Raw genomic sequence first — 16,395 nt, forward strand, 5'->3', positions numbered from 1 at the left:
AATTGGTAGTTCACATCCGCACTCGTTTTCCATTAAAAGGTGTTAATGCTTTTTGTGATCAAATATATAACATAAAACATTCACAGACGTAGATCTCTAATTGTAGCACAAAAAGGTACAAATTACGATTGATGTGTTGTCACTCTAAGAGCCTATGTTAAAACTACAAAGCTGCACTTCAAAAAAGTCGAAATATTGCAAATATGAGACTTGCAGTGATAATAGGCATCAGAGAAGGCAATTATGACCACATTTATTTTACGTTATTTAAAATGATAATTTGTTTCTAGGTGGCATTGCCTGACGACGGCGAGCTCTACGCTACAGTCCGCCCATCGAGCATCGATCGATCGTGACAAGCGCGAGGCTGCCCACCGTGCTGCCATCTTGGGGCGCCGGCTTGCAGCACGGTGTAGTTGCGTGGCCCGCCGTTCGATGGCAGGACCAGCCCTAATAGTAACATGTCTTAACCCATTGAAGTTCTCACAGTCGCATCCATTACGTACTTTGTTTTATTTACACAGCTGATATATGTGTTGTGTGCGTCGTTGCAGAGGAAATTATGAAAATGGGCCACGAGTAGCGGTGTTTTCTCTCTTAAATGAGCAGAGTTCCAACAGAACTGGATAGCTGACTGCAATACATCGTGAAAATTTCCAGGTTACACAGAATTAGAAGGTAAACTCAGCATCTTACAAGTCACTTAGATTGTGTCACAGCGCATGTGCTTTAATATAGAGAGCATGACGAACTTGCTGTGTATTCATGTTAGCATGATGTCCAGTTATTCAGGAACAAGGTAATTTCAGTTCACCTGATGCCAATGTATGGCAGAGCAAGTTCACTGTATACAGTACTGAATCACCAGCAGACTGTAATTTATTTATGCAGCTTTGTAACTCAAAATTCCGAGTCGGTATTGATCGATTTGTTCTGAAAGTCACCAACACTAATCGCATGTTTGCGTTAGTATTAGTGGCAACCTAGCCTTTGGGCATTGTCATATGTAGGTATTAAAAATATTTTTGTCATTATTTCAAGGTCTGCGAGCTCCATTTCACTGAGGACCTCATTCTGAGACTTGGTGAATACTTCGACAGATCCACAGGACAGAAATATTCTGTGCCTCTTCTGAAACCTCGCCTTAAACCAGCAACTGTACCATTGATTCTGCCTGTCTGGAGTACCTTTCGTCACCTTCTTGTTCAATGGAAGTGCGTGGAAAACAGAAACGTAGAACGAGCTATTGCAGCTAATGTAACAACTTATGCCCATTATGAACAGGAAAGACATTTTGTGGACTTGAATGGCTTTCTTTAGTACATGGAGGGGATCAAGGTGCCTGAAGACTGCGTACTGTAAAGTCAAGAAGTGTCATTAGTTTTGCTCTAATAGAAACGACACATACTCTTACACTTTCATGTCCTGTTGTGGTGAATACTGGCCCGAGTATGCAGTTACTTGTTGGTAAAAGTGTAACCACAAAATTTGATACATGGAAGTTCCCATTAACTATAAACCATTTGATTCTGGTATGTGTAACCTGGGTGCAACCGATCTGCAGGCAGTTTTAACTTTTAATTACTATATGAAAGGCTTAAAATTGTGGTACGCTCTCTTGCAGTATTCAGTAACACATTAAATCTGTGTCATTAGTTTTTAGTGTTACTTACATTTTCGTCTTTATGCGCAGGTCGCCGAAGTGGCGTCAAATCGAAAGACCTGCACCAGGCGAACGGTCTACCCGACGGGAGGCCCTGGCCACACGACATTTATCTAGAGCTGTTCCTAAAATATCGTTATCTTTTCCTAAATATATCGATTTTCAATGACATGAAATTGAACGCCGATATATCGATATATTTATATCAAAACGGCAATATCGAGTGCTGATATTTTTATTTTATATTCTTTTTTTCTATTACATTTCCATTATTTATTTTTATTGTTTTCTTTTAATTTATTTTATTTATTATTATTTGTATGTCTATTATAATCTCTTTTTGCAATTTTCGGTAAATATTTGAAGCTTTTTTTTTAGAACATAATTTAACTTTCTCTGTGTGAATGAGTCATTTACGTCCCAGTGAATCACATTTTTGTCGAAGTAATTAAACTTACGACAGCTTATCTACTAAATTTTAGTGTAGATATCACTGTCACAGCAACTCTGTTAGTGTAATTTACATACTAAGGTGTCTGTTTCTGTCGCAACGTTTTTCTTAGCAAGTAGAAAAAGTTTGCATATGACCTTCAGCAGAATAGAAGGAAGTCACAGTGTACTGTAACTAGCGTAACATGCATTTTGCACCTTAGCATACGGCAACGGCACAGTTTCTTTTTAAATGATAAAGAGCGGCACCATTTCTTCGTAAAGGGCACTCCGATTGATAGTCGAGAACAAAGTCGTTACACTTTCGGGAAAGAAGCAAACGCTCTTGCACTGATGCTGGTTTGCAGCAGTGACCTAGCAGCAATGACCTCACAGTTGCGCCGTGAGTCCTGTGTATCAGAGGGTGAGGGTTGAGCCCCCTGCTGTCTTCTGCAGGCCTGGCTGTCCAGAGTTGAAGGCGACGTCGGGCTGCCTGGTTGTGCAGTTCCAGCCTCGCCCTCAAACGAACATTATGTTAATGGGCCGAAGTTCTTCGTTCATCAAGTTAAATTCCAATACCGAACTTTCTCTGCTGCAGCTTTAATGAAGAATATCTTGTAACTTATTTCGTAAAATCACAGTTTCCGAGCGAAGTAACAACTTGTCGAATATTGAAATCGTCATTCACATACAATGCGAGGCACAAATTATTACTCGATCTGTGCCTGCCAAAAATTTGTACTTGTGGAGTAGTAGCAATGAATAGTTCATCATTAGGGAACGTAGAGGGCAGTTGTAGTTCATAGCATTTACCACAAACCATGAGAACGAGTATTAAACGTTCTTGGGAGAAGCATTGTAAATCTTCGTTCATTAACATCAACGTCATTACAGAACAAAGTATGTACAGTTGTTGAGATTAGCGTTACTTCAGATACTACCCGACAAGACGTCAAAATTAGAAATAAATGCGATTGCCAGCTGTCTGTTGCTACTGGTCGGCGGACGGCGTCCCACACAGCTGTTGCGGGGCGTCGCCAAGAGATGGCAGAGCGGTAGCCGGTCCTTTGCTCACAGTAGCACGTGTTGGTTACCTAAGTATTACTAACACCTTCTAACAATACCACCACTTGCAAAGTAGGTTAGAATTCAGATTAATAATGTTGTTCACGCAGCATATGTTTGCTTTATCAGGCAACAACAAAGTTATTGACTGTGGATGGTATCGTCATAATGGAAATAACGAAGTCACTGTAAAAAAGTCATTAATTTTGGCACTTATCTTGAATGGATTCCCACGTAGATTTCGTCGAAGTTGTTATGGCTCATCTTGTTGATTCTAGGGTGATTCCACTTTGACTGCTAGAAGGTCCAGATCTGTATTTTAGCAATATTTGAAGACCTAACAAATGAGTTTTTCAGGAAATACCTAATGATCAAATAATCCCAGATCAGAATAATGGTATGGTAGAAATAATTTTTGACTTGGTGTTCACGATCCACATTTCTAATAACCTTCTTGTAAATTCACATATACTTCTTCTTAATTGTCACATCATCAAGAAAACAGTTTTGTATCAATCTTCACATTTTTAATTTCCACTTTAACCAAACACAAGACTTGACTGCTCTTTTACAAAGCGAAATAACACCTTAACTTCCGCAAAGTGAAACAAAGACTGCTCTGTGTGCAAGTAAGTCAAAGATTATGACAGTCTCACAGAAATGAATACACACAAGAACCAAATCACTGTAATATACCGATACATCGGAGTACCTATACATAAATAAAACCAAATGTGAATATTGTCACAAAAATATGTCTGTTACTACGCGGAAAAGTAGTACGATATTACTGGTATCGAGAACTGGGGTTGGAATGCCGTAATGGTCGCGTAAATTATGAACCATTACAACCTGTATGCAAGAATGTAGACCTCTATGCTGATACCTTGGTTGCCCAGTAAGGGGCAGGCCGATGGCACATAAACCACTGTTCTGTCAAAGTTCAAGCTAGTTAAAACATATTTTAAATTACATAAAAACAGATGGCTATGAAAGATGATTGTTCTTTTAATGCATACCCTACCCTGAAACAACGTCCATATCATCCCTGGCTCTATGTGGAACATATACGTTTTGACGATCTTCACATTGAAGTTTGAAAGTCTTTCTCACCTTCTCCAAATGTTTCTGGAATTCAGTTTCCACACTTCTCATAACACAAGACTTATTTCTAGCATTATCACACTTCCAGCGCATTTGACATTTCTCAATCCTTTCACTAAATTTGTAGAAGCTCTCTGTTCATCTAAAAAATCTTCGACTGTGGGCCACTAAATACACCTTTCGGAAAACGATGTTTCTTCTTTCCATCTGCAATCTGCATACACTGACAAAGAATCTCTCTACAGTTATTCTTCAGAGAAGAAAAATAAGCCACATCTAAAGACTGCACAAGACTAGTACCATTCGGGGGAATGCAAATGAAATTTATGTTGTTTCCCTCACACAGCCCCATTGTTTTTATTAAGACGTGAGAAGAAGGATTATCTCTATTAATTACTCTGTCCTCCTTTCTCTGAGGCAAACAGGAGGAAGTTAGTCTGAAACCAACAGTCAAACACACTCTGTTCTAGCATCTCACTCTAATGTGTTCATTTGCATTCCAGGAGGTGAACTGTGAATACAGTCAGTCCATTTTGGCTTACCCTTATCAATAAGATAAGGGGGAAGGAATTCTTGTGCTGCCTTCCCAAACAACATGAGAGTGTGGCACGGTTTTGAGGTGTCCTCAGTTTTCTCAGTAAGTCGACATGTCCGACGAAACAAGGGCTTTCTTCCGCAGGTATGTCACGAAACCCAGTTTCATCAAAACTGAAAACATTTCAAAAGGAACGCCTTCAACCTCGGCTTTATATTTTTCTAAAAAGACATTGATTACATTCTTATTTACATCAGCAGCCTTCCTTGAAAAATTGACTGTAAATTTGTGAGACAGTTCAGAATTATGTCCCTAGAAACTACCTTTCGCCAGTCTCCTCCAAGTATATTATCAGCAAGGCAGTATACTTTTCTCCTACAGGTATCAAGATATGATTTAACTATGCACCTCAAGTCAAAGACTGGTATTGGAAGACCCACGTCACTGACACTGATACAGTGATCAACAAACGATCTTTCTCCAGTTTCGGTAAGAATGGTGGGCCTTCCAGCCTTGCAGTTGCTCTTCCTTCTGAATTTATTCGCAAATGGTCTGTCTTGGAATGTCATGTCTCGTTGCTTCCCTGTGTCCAATTTGTCCAGTCGTAATTTCCTCTACTATCTTTTTCAGAATTTTCATTCGAGTAATGGGTTTCCTCTCATATCGCCAAGTACCCGGGTTTGAACTTTTTTGCCATCCCGTGGCCTTTAGACGAAAAACATAGTAAGCCTACAGTACTATTTAAATTAGTAGCTAACTAGAGTCTTAGAATGAATATTTCGGTTTATTTACTATTGAACCTACAGCAATTTTTGAATAATTTGCAAGAATGTAGAACGATCCTGCTTCGTTCTGCATAAGTCTCTAGCGTTTTTCTCGGTAACTGCGCTGCCTCCAGAACTGGCTGAAAGATGTTAGTTCCACTAATAGCCTACAGCGACATTGTGGTCGACATTGGACGTAGATTTAAAACCCTTTAATTACATTCTCACTGAAAATCATTCACCGATATGGCCAGATTTTTCTCTCAAAAGCAAAGCAGGATGCTACCTACTGCACTGGCTCATAGACTGCTAAAGTGTCCTGGTGTTAGTAATAACACAGCACGGTCCAGTGGGTGAAACAGTTCAAAAATGGTTCAAATGACTCTAAGAACTATGGGACTTAACATCTGAGGTCGTCAGTCCCCTGGATGTAGAACTACTTAATGTCACGAATTGAGCCCATGAGTGTAGACAACGCACTGCACACAATATATGTTAATATTTCAGAATGTTAGTAATCGGATTACAACACACAGCTCACGACAAGAGACACAGGTGTTGCTCCATTTACCCTCAGCCGCAGACTGCCTGACCTCAGTTGTGCTAGGTCCAGATATAGCTTCGACTGTGAGCAATATGTTCTACACTACTCATTATTGACGGCAGCCATCTTGCTTAAAATGTTTTATAATCCTCAAAATACTGAGCTTTCTTATTAGCTACTTAATTAACAAATACTGCACGTCAAGTGGAATATAAAAAATTATTAACCAAATTATAATGGGGATGTTCAGGATCTGACAGTAATCTGACAGGAAGTTTCATATCAGCACCCACTCCGCTGCAGAGTGGAAATCTCATTCTGGAAACATCCCCCACGCTGTGGCTAAGCCATGTCTCCGCAGTATCCTTTCTTTCAGGAGTGCTAGTTCTGCAAGGTTCGCAGGAGAGCTTCTGTAAAGTTTGGAAGGTAGGAGACGAGATACTGGCAAAAGTAAAGCTGTGAATACCGGGCTTGAGTCGTGCTTCGGTAGCGCAGATGGTAGAGCACTTGCCCACGAAAGTCAAAGGTCCCGAGTTCGAGTCTCGGTCGGGAGCACAGTTTTAATCTGACAGGAACTTTCAATTTCCACATAATTTGTAATTGTAGTTAGCAGTGGTCTAAAACTGTAATGATAATTAATTCTGAAGATAGTTAGTTTCGGACAGGTTTAGATACCTTTCGGAAACGTTGGAGGTACGGACTTTTAAACGATAGTCGTTAACATTTTGAAATACACTGGTGTCCCAAATTAAAGCAACAAACAGCCGGCAGTTTGTAGAGATCGAAACTGTATCCCGAAGGCCAGAGCAGGGCCGACCGTGTGTGACATCGGAGAGAGAGAGAGAGAGAGAGAGAGGACCGTCATTTGTCTGTGAAGGCACGACGGTTCCGCCATAGTTTTGCAAGGCAACTGGGATCTGACCTCGCACCACTGAAAGGTCTCTGTGTACTGCATCGCTATACAAGTACTTAAATTACCTAATCGTTCACATGCAAGCCCTCAATTAGATTTACACTGAATATATTTATGCTCCTAGATTTTCAAACTTCTCATTACTGCCCGTGTGAAAGTGCATGTGTACGTATTATTCGTGTTTCCATTGGTAGCCAGTAGTATGGAACTTGCTGTATGCTGTCGTTAGTCTGACCAACTCTGGGTGTTCAGTCAAAGGAAAGAGGCTTGTGCCTTCTGAGTCGTGTTTATCGACAGTGGGCAGGTTGGTACCGGAAGCAACCCCTTTGGTCTGTTCTGGCTACCTGTGGAGATTCGATGTTCTCGGGGGTGCTTAAGCACTTGACGCTGGGCAGTCGGTGAGTGTGGTCGGTAGCTTAAGACAGAGCTTAGAGTGAGATGTGTAAGTCTTGAGGCTAACTGAAGTAGTATTACAGCGATAGGTGCGTTATATGATCCACAGTTTACGCAGGATAGGCCACAGTGCAATTTACCAGTTTTAATAAGTGTCGTCTGGCACTTTCTTTCTGCTACCAGAACTTTTATTGTGCAAAGGCTTCCCATGTAGTAATGCTGACATTACTTTGCAAAAGATTTTCCTAAGTGTGTATGTGTGCATGGTTACATTCTCGTGTGAATGTTTTCATTTATTATTGCAGTTTGAATGCTTTCGGTTTCACCTGTGATTTTATAAATTTACCCTTATGCTTCGCACCACATGGCGCGAACTCGCATCCCGTGTTTGTCAGTGATAATCAGTCATGTTGCCTTGAGTGAATTTAGGTGTTGTTGAATTCTCTGTGTAATTAATGGATTTTAGAGAAACAAATTTCTTGCAGTTCATTTTATCTCCTTGTGCGTTGCGCATGTAATTTAACCTTTTTGTGAAAATATTGACGCAAATGGTAAATGTGACCCTTTTTTAAATCTAGTTTTAAGCAACTGCATTTTTTCGAAAGATTACTACTTCGGAAGGAACGAATCTCTTTCCCTGACTCTTTGGTGAGGGCGTGTTCTTTAGTATGGATCTTGCGTAAGTACGTGCATTTATTCTTTCCTCTTCCCAGAATTTTCACATACCTTCCCCTTCATGTGGTCCGTCACCATTTAATCATTTGAAACAGTATTAAATTGAACTCGTGCAACGGCAACCGTTATTGCAATCTGTTTATTGTATAGTGTTTGACTTGTGTTCTTGCTTAAAATACACTGTGTTTGTACTTAATGTGTGTCCATCAACGCAGCCACCCCTTCCGAAATCGAACTCTGTACACCCAACCTGTCGTTGCCAAAGCGCAGTAGTCTAGCAGGCCCAGTCTCTGAATTTTAATTATATTCCAAAGAATTATGTTTCCGTTTAACTAACTGCTTTCATTCAGTGTGACAACACACTTTTGAGTAAATTAATTTCAGGGTTCATTTGATGAGAGTACTGACATCTTAATGATTTCTACGCAACAAGTTAAAAATTTCTTTAATTAATTGTAATTAATTTATTCCCAACTTCGTTGTGTGGCAACCCTAAATAATTTACTATAAAAGAAAATAACAGAGTGCTTATTTGCATTAGCATTCGGTGGTTCAGTAAGTTTAAAAAGCCACGCACCGCATTTCAGTATAACCCATTTATATGGTCGACCGCTGCCACAGGTGAGACTACCAGAGGCAGTAATGAGAAGCAGTCAGTAGTTAGGATGTACTAACCGCACACTTCTTGTTGTCTAGCGCTCCAACAACTTCCACATTGTTCAGAGACGAAATTTCTGATCAATTCACAGCGTTGTTTGGCGATCTGTGTTGCTTTGTTTTATATTTTGTGCCTTATTTTTGTGAATTTTTGGGGGTTCTTTTCATGTTATTGCTGTACGGTGATCTATTGTGTGTGACTGTATGTGCTAGGTTGCGTGTGAAATTGTGAGTAAGACATTGTCTTATACTTTGGAGATGCAGGGTTTGTTAGTGTTATAGCAATCCTTTTGCGGAAGTAGGATTGTTTATGGAGATGCGTAGCAGGTCTAAGAGCGTTAGTGGTCGTAATAATTTGAATAACATGCTTCTGTAGTGCCGGACTCCAGTAATGCCGCCGCACTCTTCAAACTTCGAAAGTGAGCGGACAACATCCCCAGTTTTGCCGGACAGTCCTCGGAAAAATTTACGATGAAGTATTGAAAGCGCGGTTGAAACCAGGTTCAGCCCCACGGTTAGCACCCCTTTCGATATGGCATAACTAATGAGAACTGCAGCAGATATGCACAGATACAAAGAAAATATCCGAGGAAAATCAGAATGTTATAAGAAACCTAAAATATATGTTATCTGAGGAAAATCAAAACCTAGCAAAAAAGTCATCTGATCAAAAACTCAAAAGCATTAAAAAACCTGGCGGAATAGAATGAGAATCATGCAAAAAAGTTACCCAAGGATATGGATCAACAGATTAATAGTTTCGCAGTGAAAATGATAGAGGATGTAGTTACCGAATTTAAAGATCATATTGAAATAGTCGATCGGCGACTTAGTGCACTGGAAGCGGGGCAGGTTCGAGTCGACGAGCAACGTAGGCTGCAGGAAGAACAGCATCTTGGTGATTTCCAAGCAGTAAGTGAGTGGTGCAGCCAGCAGCACAGGGAACTGCTAACAAGAGTCGAAAGGGTAGAGGCGCAGGTATTGGAGGCCATTAAGGTCCAGGTGACGAGAACGCACAGGCGATCCATGTGCTGGAGGCCGAAATGCCAAAGATAGTAGTGAAGATAGGAAACTTGTCTATCACTGACAGGGGTGACAAGACTGGACCGTTTGGGGAGGGCAAGACGTCAGAAGTGCGATCTCTAATGAAACTGCAACGAGCTCAGTATGAGTTAAATGGGCAGCGTAAGGAAGTTACACACGACCTTTGTGAACGCGTAAAGCATTTAGAGGAACGGCTCAAGTGTGACACTGAAGCATGGGGGCGTGTAGCCAACTGATCCCAACCCTCCCCATACCTGTCGCGAATGGCGAATGTTAAAAATGATTGTAGGTAGCGTTAACTCTAATTTCCTCAATTTTTTCGTTGTTGTCATTTCGCGAAATGTTTGAGGGAGGAAGTAATGTGCTGTCCGACTCATCCCTTCTCGAAATTTCAGCAGCAAAACTCTCCGTGGTACACAGCGCCTCTCTTGTAGCGTGTGCCGCTGGAGTAAGTTGGGCACCCCTGCGACGCTCTCGCGCCGACCAAACGATGACGAAACGGAACGCGCCGCTCTTCGTTGGATCTCCTCTGTCTCTCCTATCAGCCCTACCCGGTAAGCGTCCCAGACTGTTGAACAGTACCCAAGAATCGACCGTACAAGCATCTTGTAAGCCACGTGTTTTGTGTATGTGTTACATTTCTTAATTCTTCTCCTTATGAGACTACTCATTGGTTTACATGGCCATTCCACATAGAGTCACTCTGGATAGTTACTCCTAAATACTGCTGCCATCAATTTGTAATCAATAGTGTAGTTGTGCAGTAGTGGATTTCTTTTCCTATCTATGTGCAATATGTTACATTAATTGACGTTCTGGGTCAACTCACAGAGGCTGCAGCATTCATCAGTCCTCTGCAGGTCATTAAGCAAATCGATACTGTCTTCTGGCGTTGCCACTCTCTTATAGACCGCCGTATCGTCCGCAAAAAGTGTCGTAAAGCTTCCAACAACAACACTACCACAAGAGGGCTACAAAACCTCTTGTTCATTATATAGTTTGCCACTTTAGTCACACATCCACACACAGGGATACAAAGCGTAACTCTATCACGACAGACAGGGGAATGAATGTTTGAAATATCGTCTGCCACAATACGTAGACGGGGGTGCACAGTGCCCCTATGTGTGATTCACGTATCGAAGACCAGTGCGTCCTCCCCACACTTCTGGTAAGTAATTTGTAGTCGACTTTCTTACCTCGCGTCTCGTATGACTTGCCCGACAAGGTTTCTCCTCCACCGGTCGCGAGCTCTAACGTTTGAGCCGTAAACAGTGCATAATAATGTGACGGTTTGGTAGTTTGAATGCTGAGCATAATAAGAATCTTGAAATGTTAGGATCCCAACTAAATCTGTTTTATTTCACCTACCGCAATATTAGTAAGACGGTTTCTAAGGCTACTTTATCGTTAGGATCATTGACAAGATTCCCGGTCATTAGTATTTAGTTCCCGAGCACCGCTAACACATCAGAAATGCTTCAACGATCCAAGAATCAGCATGAGAACCCACGGACAAATCTAACAATTAAAGCTGTCTTTATGTGGAGCTGCACACACTAGTTCACATGTTGCTGTTTTGGAAGTATCTATATCGCGACGATTTTACGAGCTCCAAATATTCACCATCACGTCTACATCTACATCCCCGAACGTACACTGCAAGCCACTGTGAAGTGCATGGCAGAGACTACTTTGCACGGTAACATGTTTCGAAACTTTTTCCCGTTCCGTTCGCGAACGCAGTGCGTTAAAGGCGAGTGCTGAGACGTCTCCGTGCTGTGGCCGGCCTGACTCTGCCTTCAGCCTCCTTACGGCAGCGACTCGTAGTGGCTGGAGAGCGCCTCTGGAGTCCTCGCTTAGCAGTCGTCTGCGACATTTCGTAAGCGGCCTCTCGTGGGACAGCTTGCGTCTCTCATCATTGAATTGTTTCAACAATTGCGCGACACTCTCCTGTGGGTCAAACAGACCTTTCACGATTTCTGCTGCCCTTCTCTGTAGACGTTCATTAGCCACTGTCGGTTCTGTGTGGTATGGGTCCCACACAGTTGAGTATCGTGGTATGACGGGACCCACAGATGTTTCGTAACCGATATCGGAGGTCCGAAGTGATCGTCACTATATTTCAGACCAGCTCACTAGTTTTCAGTCCGTAAGGATCTGGTAAAGCAACAACTAAGATGACATGTAACAAAAAAAAGTGCCCCCAAAACAGCTCTAGGTCGAAAATTTTGTTACAATCGGAGACGGAATTTCGGACGTTCACCGTATTTCTGTCGCGTCAAATTTAAACAAAAATGCAAGATTACGATGATAACCACCATCGGCTTTTGCCACAGCAACTGACTGGAATCCTGCTAGGACTCTGTTTCTGCACAACGAGACGTAAATAATTCTGTAAATTCCTGTCTACTCTCTTAACCCTAAGACAATATCCGCCGTGACAGTTAAAGTTATTGTTCAGTTTCATACCCGGACGGCCTCCGTTGACGGAAATGTAAAATATGAGCGCCGACAGTTGGATTTGAAGTAATGTGAATAATTGTGGCTAAAACTTAACAGCGCATGTTTACAATCATTACTAACTATTCTTTCTCATAACTTGAGCTACACATATCGGGGTAACGCGGTGTTTCCACTACTTTCACACGTGCTTGTGAGTGTCGGCGAGCAATTGCACCATAAGCAGCGACGAAAACTCATCGCCATCTGAAAGGCATATACTGACGTCAAACACATCTGCGACGCTATAATTGCTGTATCCTTCAGTAAATGTCTAGGCTAAACGTAGCGTAGCGATATAAAGAAAAATCGTGATAAAACAAAAAATAACGTTATACAAAAAAAAAAAAAAAATGTTAGACAGTACCTGTTGATATTAGCAACAAAAACCACTAATTTAACTTAAATCAGAGGACCTCATTTATGGTAAATACATTGTAGATATCGTGTGCAAATTGCGACCGTCGATTATCTACTGTATAATAAAATATTTTAACAGAAAATGAAAAAGCGGCGTCGTATATCACTAACAGAGTATATTTAAGTTACAATTCTATTTTTGCAAGGAGTATTTATTACTTTCATCAAAAACTTGACAACGAAGGTGGGAATATTGCAGGTGGTGCGTTCAACAGTAACAACTTTTTCTGTGCAACCAGTGTTTATGTTTTTAGGATACAAAGATTACATTCACCTTACATGGATGTGGTATACATTCTCCCACTTAAAACAATTCAGGCTTATGTAGTTTTCTCATACATAAAAGAAGTAATTCCTAAATTAGAAGCAGCTTGATGTGAGGTAGTTGGGTTAGTGGGAGACAATAACTGAATTTATAGAAAAGCAATATCTAACTTTACCACTCCACCAGAAGTAATGGTAAAGTACTGTCAACCTGCACAGACGTCTGCAGATCGCCCACTGTAGTATTTCGGGGATACAGTTCATCTTTTACAGTGTATTTGTAACAACTGGTTCAATGAAAAGGAGCAGATTCTGTGTTTTCCTGATTTCAGTGGGAGTATGGAGGGAGGTTGAAAAGGATGATTTATTACAATAGAGAAACTCTCTAGCTTTAAAATCTCTGTTTCCAAATTCAATTGAAAGGCAAGATGCTAAACAAGTGCTTTTTAATGATATGACAGTTGCTGCTTTGCAGAGACTAGGCTCGAAGAAAGGAATTCAAAATTTTTAAAGTGCTGTAACATTTATAAGAATAATAAAACTTCAGTGGTGTACTGTGAATGCGAAAACATTACTTAAGGGTCAGAGGCTAAGAAATGTTTTTCAGGAAACTGTAACTTCTAATTCATATCACATATTTGATTTTTTAAAGAGCTTTGTCTCTTGGTTAGGTTTATGGCATGGCTTGAATGATAACAGGAAACTTTCTAAAGAAACACGCTTTGCTTTAAGACATACAACAGCTGCTTTGACTGATTTCAGTAGTTACTGGCTGTCTGACAAAAACAGGTCCTATTGGCTCCTTGGAAGAGTATGGACTGACTATTTGGAATTAAGTGGGGGAAAATACCATATTTCTCTTAGACAGGCTTTTGAAACTGAGCAAAAACCTGGTGCTGAGAGCACAGTCTATAGTAGTTGGAGATGTGGTTATTTACGTGTCATATAGTTTTGAAACAACTTTTGAATTCCAGGAGTTAAATGATATCCCAGTACCAGATTTATTAAGTTTGATGGTAGGTGAGAGTGATGTTGAAGGGATAGTGGGGGACAAATGGCTGTTATTTCACTACATATCAGGATACTGCTCACACCAAGTGCTGAAAAAAAACCTCACTGTGAGTATTGCACTTATTTCAGATGATGTAAAGCAAGATGATCATTTGATAACGGCAAAGGATCGAGGAGGCTTGGCATAACCCAAAGAAGATGTATCATGTGTAACATATGTTTATTTAACTTTTCAAAAAATGTAAAAGAACATCAAATTTTGTTTCTCCAATAGGGAAATCAAAGGTGTGTGCTTCTGAAGGTAGCATCCTGTAATATTCCCAGTGATTTGTTTGGTGGATTTCAATGCAAAAAACGAACATAGTCTTGAATCTATCAGGTGTTCCATACTGCTCTGTTGTGTAAATATCATATTAAATAATCATATTAAGAGAAGAAATTATGCAGCTATGAAGAAAAATTTAAAAGTTTTTTAAAACAAGTAAAAACATCATTAGAGCATACTTGAATTTTTTTATTGATATGTAGGAGAGTGTATTGGAAATCACATTATGAGGTGAAATAAAAAGTCACTTTTATATTTTTCAATAATTATTCCATTTCTTCCCACTCCTCGCTTTCTGTGTGTGTGCTTTTTTTTCTGCCTGATGTGTGTAACAGAATATCTCTATTATTTTTAAGGGTCATGAATGTGTGTTTTCTTACTCATTGATGACATTACATGAATCAATGGATTCCAAAATATTTGCATTGATTTGTGTGCTGCTCTTTAGATGTTTATTTGTATGAAAGAAAATTTTGGTGGCTAGGTTTCAGCTAATTCGGTAATTTTCCATTAATAGAAAATGAACATGGTATGCTGCCTCTATATTTTGCAATTAGTGATTCACATCTGCACCCATTTCCCATTAAGAGATGTTAATGTTTTATTTTGATGAAACATATACGTTTTAACATAAAAATGCGAATACATGGACCGCTAATTGTAGCACAAAATGGTGCAAATTATGTTTTGTCAATCTACGAGCCTATGTTAAAATTACAAAGCTGCACTTAAAAAATGTCGAAATATTGCAAACATGAGATTTGCAGTGATAATAGGAATCAGTGAAGGAAATTATGACCATATTTAATTTACGTAGTTTTAAATGATAATTTACGTTTGTGCAAGACGCAGGAAGTAATGATACATTCACTTAAATGGACATTCCATGTTGCAGGGCATCCCAAAGTGCAGATATTGTTTGACTCCTGTTGTGACGTCACAACGCATGCTGTGAGGCTTTGTTTCCAGGTGGCAAGCTATACGCTAAAAACTGCACGTCGAGTAACGATCGTTCAGGACAAACATGAGGCTACTTACCGTGCTGCCATCTTGTTGCGCCGACTTACCACAGGGTGTAGTTAAGTGGCGTACCGCTCGATGGCAGGACCAGCCGTAGCTGATTTCGTTCCGTTTTCTTGCGTTTTGCAGGAACATGTCTTAACCAATTGAAGTTTTCATAGTTGCATGCATTTCTCACTTTGTTTTATTTACACTCTTGATATATGCGATAGCTACGTGCAGTGATTCTAAATGGTGTAGATATGTTGTGTACCTCGTTGCAGACGAAATTATGGAAATGAGCCACGATTAGCGCTGTTTTTTTCTCCTAAAATGTCAGAACTCCAGCAGAACTGGATAGCTCACTGCAATACATCATGAAAATTTCCATGTTACCCAGAATTCAAAGGTAAGCTCAGCGTCTTTACAAGTCACTTAGATTGTGTCATGGTATGAGGGCTTTAATACAGAGAGCAAGAACAACTTGTCGTGTGTTCGTGTTAGCATGATGTCCAGTTGTTCAGGAACAACGTGATTTCAGTTGACCTGATGCCAATCTATAGCAGAGCTATTTCACTGTATATAGTACCGAATCAGTAGCGGACTGTGATTTAAGTATGCAGCTTTATAACTCAAAATACCGAGTCAGTATTGAACTATTTGTTCTGAAAGTAACCGACACTAATAGCATCTGTGCGTTAGTGGCAACCTTGCCCTTGGGCATTATCACTTGTAGCTAATAAAATGTTTTTGTAAAATTTCAAGGTTTGTAAACTCCATTTCGCTGATGACCTCATTCAGAGACGTGGTGAGTATTTCTACACATCCACAGGAAAGAAATATTCTGTGCCTCTTCTGAAACCTCGCCTTAGACCGGCAACTGTACCATGGATTCTACCTAACTCTCTGGAGTACCTTTCGTCACCTCCTTTTTCATTGGAAGAGCCTGGAAAACAGACACTAAGTACTAGCTATTGTAGCCAATGTAACAACTTATGCCCAGTATGAACAGGAAAGACATTTCGTAGACTTGAATGTTTTTCTTCAGTGCTTGGAGGGGATCAGGCTGCTCAAAGTGTGGCATACTA

General features: G+C 40.4%; 1 long non-coding RNA gene across 1 annotated transcript in view; it reads left to right on the forward strand.

Annotated features, from left to right (window-relative positions):
• Nucleotides 1–514: 514 nt before the first annotated feature.
• LOC126213057 (uncharacterized) overlaps nucleotides 515–16,395 on the forward strand; it is a 44,180-nt gene continuing 28,299 nt past the window's right edge. Inside the window, exon 1 of the long non-coding RNA XR_007541058.1 lies at nucleotides 515–678. This is a non-coding gene — a long non-coding RNA (uncharacterized LOC126213057). The remainder of the gene's footprint in view (nucleotides 679–16,395) is intronic.

The sequence above is a fragment of the Schistocerca nitens genome, chromosome 11 (assembly GCF_023898315.1).
Source record: "Schistocerca nitens isolate TAMUIC-IGC-003100 chromosome 11, iqSchNite1.1, whole genome shotgun sequence".
NCBI lineage: Eukaryota > Metazoa > Arthropoda > Insecta > Orthoptera > Acrididae > Schistocerca > Schistocerca nitens.